We start from the raw sequence: 7,301 nt of genomic DNA, 5'->3' as shown, positions 1-7,301 counted from the left end.
TTCGAATGAATTAAAATTTAGAAAGTTGACGTGGACACGTGGAAGCTCATTAACACCTCCTCCACTGGGACCACTTCCGGTGGCTTCTCTCTCTCTAAACGGCACGCGGCCTATGAACATTCCCGCCGCCAACGCTTTCTCTCTCTTTCTAGCCACAGAATTGAAATACACACTATTTTTATTTATTTATACATAAATAAATACTCCATAATTAAAATGCACGTAAAATTGGATATGAGAATTTTATTTGGAATATATTATTATAATTTTTTTATAAATGGTTGAAACACGAGACAATTAACTAAACATATATACACTTTAGAATTATGTTGCCTTAAATATAAATACCTCGTGGTGTAGAGTAAAAGTTACCGACAATTTTAATTGCTAATAAGTTAATTGAAAGTCATATATAGCTACTAACTAGACAAACATTTTATAACCACTAGACATTTTTTTTAAAATGCTACTTGATCAGCTACTAGTACAATTAATGAAAGCTTTGAATTAAGTTAATTTAGCATCATTAAGTGAGTACAACTCAGTTGAATTCGAGTTATCAAATATATTCCACTTTAATTGTAGATCCAAAATTTATTGTACATTAAATAGGAAAAAGTCGTCTAATCAAGGAAACCGCTCTCCTTTCGGAAATCCATATGAAATAAAAGTATTAATTTAACAAAAGTTTGTTTAATAAAAAAACTTTTTTATTGGAATCAGTTGATACGAAAAATCAAGTATAAATTGCTGAATCACTTTCTTTTGAGTTTTTTAGATTCGATTGATAATGATATAGATTTATACTTACTATTTTAGCTAAATCTATATGATAGGAACCCAACGCCAAGTGAAGAAACACGCCTGACGCTCGAGCATGAAGAGGAACATGGGATAGACGATGTACCAACAGCTAGCACGGAGCAGGTCGAGCAGCCCAACAACAAACCCAAGGACCGAAAGAAGCCAGCCCAGCCAACGAAGGCGCGACCCAAACGCAATGTGCAGCGGCCCAGCAAGTACAAGGATTTTGTTCCAAAATAGTCTCCTAGATTAGTGGCTTTATTTTTGCTCGAAGAATATTTGTTTTCCCCAATTACCGTTGTATTTGTTTAGCTAGATAGAGTCAATCTTTTCGGGTTTTCTTCTTGATTCTTTCCCGAATCGTAAGTCCGAATCAAGCAGGGGGAATTCTATAAATTATAGAATTCCCATAGATCGAGTCTTGAGAAATAAGTAATAAAATTTTACCTTATTGTCTCAACCATAATTCTCTACAAACCCTAGCACTCCAACTAGGGCTGCGATCTCTTTTCCGTCACTCTCCATCAACGATAGGATCTCACATCCTATCAACTGGTGCTTCATTGACCTTCTCTTCCCCCGCTACCCCTTACAACAGGACTTCTGCCAGCCATGGCGTCCGACGACGTCGTCACCGGTGGAGACGATAACCTCGGCTACACCCTTCAAGAACTGGGCCAAAGCATGTTTGATATCAAGGTTCGCATCGCCGGCGATGAGAAGAAGATCCAATCGAATCGCTTCGCGCAGGAGGCGTTTGAGCGGCAGCAAACGCAGTGGAACAAGAGCATGGATGATCATATGACCCGTTTGATAAAGGCGGTCGAAAACTTGGGCAAGAAACCTCCTGAAGCAGCAACTCCATCGGCATCAGCGGCGACCCCACGTGGCTGGAAGATCCCGCCTTCGACCACGATCAGACCGGTTGGGTTCAACCAAGACTCTTGGCCGAAATTAAAGATGGATCCACCCCGATTCAATGGCGAGGGGGTGGTGATGTGGATAAAAAAGATCCAGAAGTTCTACAATCATAGTTTCACTCCACTATCGGACCGTTTATATTTAACTGAGTTTCTATTGGACGAGGCTGCGGAGGAATGGTTCGAATGGAGGGAATCTAACAACACCAATCGGGATTGGGACGAATTTTTGCTCGACATTAAACGGCGATTCGATCCGGATTTGTATGAGGATTACGTGGGGCGTCTAGCAACCCTACGCCAGACCGGGTCTTTGGAGGCATATCTCACCGAATTCGAGCCCGTCTTGAGGAAGGTATCACACGTTGGCGACGACACTTTGACGTCGTTATTCATCGCTGGATTATCAAGCTCCCTCAAGCATGAATTGCTGATCCGACGTCCAGCCTCTCTCAGCGATGCAATTGCACTCGCTCAGCAACTAGCGGCGTGTCACGTGGCTTCAAACACGGGCCAATCGCCGCGCGCGCGATCGACTTGGCACCCTCGCGACTCCAGGCAGCAACAGAGGACTACAAATCCAGCCCCGAAACCGGCCGACACCACTCGCCTGCCTTCTTCTCAACCTCGCCAGCAGCGGGAGTCGTCGGTCCCTACTGATTACCCTGTTGTCCGCGTATCAGCGGCGGAGCGAGCAGACCGCACAAAACGGGGTCTATGTTGGTATTGTCCGGAACCGTACTCACGGTCCCATGTGTGTAGCAAGAAGTTTTATGCCCTAATGGGCGACGACGATGAGAGTGATAATCCTTGTGATGAGGAGGATCCGAGTATCGACGAGGAGGCCGAGAACATGGTGATTTCGGGAGATGTCTCCCGCGTCCTCATCATCGGCCCGAAGCTCAGACCGCGCTCTATCCGAGTTACTGGTATGATTTATGATGCTCCGGTATCTGTGTTGATTGACGGCGGCAGCACCCATAATTTTATCAAACCCACCGTCGCTGAACAGCTAAGTCTTTCGATTCATACTATATCTCCTTTTCGAGTATTCGTTGGCAATGGCGCTTCGTTACGCTGTGATTATGTGAGTCTCAACACTCCTATTTATTTACAGGGGACTCGCTTCGACATAGACCTATTTCTACTCCAGGTGGAAGGTCCGGACGTCATCCTCGGCGTCCAGTGGCTACAGGATCTGGGCAAGGTGTTGTTGGATTTTCGTGATCTGACCATGGAATTTAATTGGAAGCAATCACCAGTCAAGTTGAAGGGCGAGGACAGGCCACCAAAAAGGATTTCCTACAACAATCTTTTCTCCCTTATTGGCCAGAATCGAGAGTCTGAAATATTTGAGATCGTTAGCCTGAGCCCCGACTCGCCTACTATTCAAGATCCACAGGCTGATGTGGATCCGGTCCTATCCTCGGTAATCGACGAATTTGCTGGGGTGTTTGAAACCCCTACGGGCCTGCCTCCTGTCCGCTGCTGGGACCACCGGATTCACCTTCCACAATCCTGCAAACCGGTCAACGTCCGGCCCTACCGCTATCCCCACTTTCAGAAAGCAGAAATTGAACGCCAAGTCCAGGAAATGCTCTCTCAGGGAGTCATTCAACACAGCACGAGCCCATTCTCCTCGCCTGTCTTGTTGGTCCGCAAAAAGGACGGCTCGTTTCGGTTCTGTGTAGACTACCGGGCCCTGAATGCGGCGACAACCCCGGATCATTTTCCTATTCCAACTGCAGATGAGTTGTTTGACGAGCTGCACGCCGCGGTCATATTCTCGAAACTGGATCTTCGTTCGGGATATCACCAGATTCGGATGCACGTAAACGACATCCACAAAACGGCTTTTCGTACTCACGATGGGCACTTCGAGTTCCTCGTCATGCCGTTTGGTTTAACAAACGCCCCATCCACATTCCAGGCAGCGATGAACGGGATTTTCAAGCCATTTCTGCGGCGTTTCGTCATTGTGTTTTTTGACGATATCCTGGTCTACAGCAACTCTGCCGAGGAGCATCTATCCCACCTCCGCGAAGTATTGCTTATTCTTCAGTCCAACGCCTTCTTCATCAAGAAATCTAAATGCGCGTTTGGAGTGTCGACTATCGACTATCTCGGTCACATCATTTCGGCAGGGGAGTTGAAGGTTGACCCCGCCAAAATCGAGGCTATGCTAATCTGGCCCATCCCCACTAATCTCAAACGGCTACGGGGATTCCTAGGCCTCACAGGCTACTATCGCAGGTTCGTGCAAAACTACTCGGTTATAGCCGCCCCACTGACAGAATTGCTCAAGAAGGACTCCTTTATTTGGAATGATGCCGCGGCAGCAAGTTTCGTCGCCCTTAAGGAGGCGATGAGTTCCACCCCGGTGCTCCGCTTGCCGGATTTTTCCCTTCCTTTCGTGATTGAGACGGACGCATCCGACTTTGGGGTTGGTGCGGTACTCATGCAACAAGGGCACCCGATTGCCTACTTTAGCAAGAAGCTCGGCCCGCGCCGCCGAGTCGCCTCAACTTACCATAAAGAGCTCTACGCCATCGTGGAAGCAGTGCAGAAATGGCGGCAATACCTTTTGGGGCGGGAGTTCATAATCCGAACCGACCAACGGAGCTTGAAAGATCTGCTCTCACAAGTGGTGCAAACCCCGGACCAACAGTTCTATGTCCGGAAATTAATGGGATTCAAGTTTACGATCGAGTATAAATCTGGAGCTTCAAATAAGGTGGCTGACGCCCTATCGCGCAGGGATGATGACGGGCCTGATACGGCGCCCAAGCTGTTCGCTCTGTTTGCACGACCGATCCCCGCTGTGATCGACACCATTCGGCGTGAGAATGCCCAACTGCCTGATCTTCTGGCCTTACACCAGGCGGTGGCATCAGGTGAGTCTCCGCCGCACATATCGGTCTCCGACGGCTTGCTTTATTTCAAGCGTCGGGTGTATGTCAGTCGCGACTCACTTACCAGGCAATCCATTCTCGGAGAGTGCCATGATTCGCCGACGGCGGGCCACCCCGGAGAGCGCCGTACACTAGCTCGTGTGGCCGCGGTATTCTACTGGCCAGGTTTACGTCGGGACGTCCACGACTATGTGGCTGCTTGCTTCACGTGTCAGTCAACGAAATATGTCCGCGACAAACCCAACGGCCTTATTCAACCATTGCCTATCCCGGGTATGGTTTGGGAAGCGGCGTCCATGGATTTCATTGTAGGGCTCCCTCCGTCACAAGGATACACGGCTGTCATGGTGGTTGTGGACCGCTTATCGAAGTACGCACATTTCGGGGCCTTGAAACCGGGTTTTGATGCCCCCCGGGTGGCCCGCCTTTTTGTGGACACTGTGGTGAAGCTACATGGGTTCCCCGCCAAGCTTTTGTCAGATCGAGACTCCATCTTTATGAGCGACTTTTGGGAGGAATTGTTGAAGCTCAGTGGTACGAAACTGCAGTTCACGAAGGCCTATCATCCGCAGACGGACGGCCAGTCAGAGGTTACTAATCGCGCATTGGAGCAATATTTGCGCGCTTTCACTTTTGATCGTCCCTCCCGCTGGTTCGCATTGCTGCCTTGGGCTGAATTAGCGCTCAATTGCAGCGTCAACGCCAGCATCGGGATGTCGCCTTTTCAGGCTCTTTATGGCAGAGAACCCCCAAACCTCTTCGCGACGTATCCCCGCCCATCTCACAATGCAGCGGTGGAGGAGCTACTGACGGAGCGACAAGAGACGCTGCGCGTCTTGAAGCAGCGCATTGCACGATCTCAGCAATCTATGGCAGAGTATGCGAATCGCCATCGTCGCGATGTTGAGTTTAGCGTGGGGGAACGCGTTTTGCTGAAACTCCAGCCATACCGTCAGATTTCTGTAAGCAAGCCGAGTTCCAACAAGTTGGCTCGTCGTTATTTTGGACCTTATGAAATTATAGAGCGGGTGGGTAAAGTTGCATATCGCCTCCTTTTGCCGGCGGATAGTAGGATCCACAACGTTTTCCATGTTTCGTTGTTGAAGAAGTTCGTGCCGTTTATTTCGGCGATGAAGGATCTCCCGACCTCTTTCCGCCGCAGCGATCCCTACGACTACCCGATTACAGCCACGGCATCACGCACGGTGCTGGTCGACGGCGTCCCGCAGGAGCAGTGGTCAGTGGGATGGGCTTCGGACGGGGGTGCACATCCCTCTTGGGAGTCCACTGCCATGCTAAAGAAACACTTCCCAGATCTTCACCTTGTGGACAAGGTGGCCTTCGTCGATGGGGGAGTTGATAGGAACCCAACGCCAAGTGAAGAAACACGCCTGACGCTCGAGCATGAAGAGGAACATGGGATAGACGATGTACCAACAGCTAGCACGGAGCAGGTCGAGCAGCCCAACAACAAACCCAAGGACCGAAAGAAGCCAGCCCAGCCAACGAAGGCGCGACCCAAACGCAATGTGCAGCGGCCCAGCAAGTACAAGGATTTTGTTCCAAAATAGTCTCCTAGATTAGTGGCTTTATTTTTGCTCGAAGAATATTTGTTTTCCCCAATTACCGTTGTATTTGTTTAGCTAGATAGAGTCAATCTTTTCGGGTTTTCTTCTTGATTCTTTCCCGAATCGTAAGTCCGAATCAAGCAGGGGGAATTCTATAAATTATAGAATTCCCATAGATCGAGTCTTGAGAAATAAGTAATAAAATTTTACCTTATTGTCTCAACCATAATTCTCTACAAACCCTAGCACTCCAACTAGGGCTGCGATCTCTTTTCCGTCACTCTCCATCAACGATAGGATCTCACATCCTATCACTATATTTAGGATATTTTTCATATTATTTATCCCTTAATGTTCTGTATTTGTGCGAAGTTTACATGTGTGACACCATAGAATAAAAGTAAGTTCCCCTCCCAAAAAATAGACTATATGGGAATAGAGTTTACTTTGTGTGGGGTTATGTTTTTAAAAAATGAAAAGATTTACCATAACAAATCTTTCTAATAGAACTCATAATTAATTACATATTTGTTGTATCATAATCCTATGTGATAAACACATATTGACACTAGTATTAAGCAAGTTTGTAACATCCAAAATGAACCTTTGTCCGTACTAATAATGTGGTTTGATTATTATAATATGCTTAAATGTGTATACTTGTAAGCCACTCACGTGGCATTTTTTCAATGACATGATAAGATCATAGTAATTGGATGTCTTATTTTATAACAATATTGGGATATTTGGCATATAAAATTGCAGAATATTCTATAGCCTTAAATCATTATTGGATTGCTTTTTTCCTTAATCTAGACAACTTAAAAAGCATGGGGGGCTTCTCATCTGGTTCAGGCCCCAATGGCTATGTTCCCAAAATTCCACAAACAGAATAAATTGATTAAAATAACAAGCAACAAAGACATTTATGTTTATAAAGATAGTGGAATCAATTATGCACACCTACAACTATCTTTTTAAATTATTCATTTAATCCCAAATCTTATGCTACATGTTCATCTCCAAACTCCTTACCCCTTCACCTCCTTCTCTCCCCCCCCCCCCCCCCCTTCTTTTCCATCCTTCCCTCAACATAT

This window comes from Salvia splendens, chromosome 3 (assembly GCF_004379255.2).
Source record: "Salvia splendens isolate huo1 chromosome 3, SspV2, whole genome shotgun sequence".
Lineage (NCBI taxonomy): Eukaryota > Viridiplantae > Streptophyta > Magnoliopsida > Lamiales > Lamiaceae > Salvia > Salvia splendens.
Note: the sequence above shows the minus strand (reverse complement) of the source record.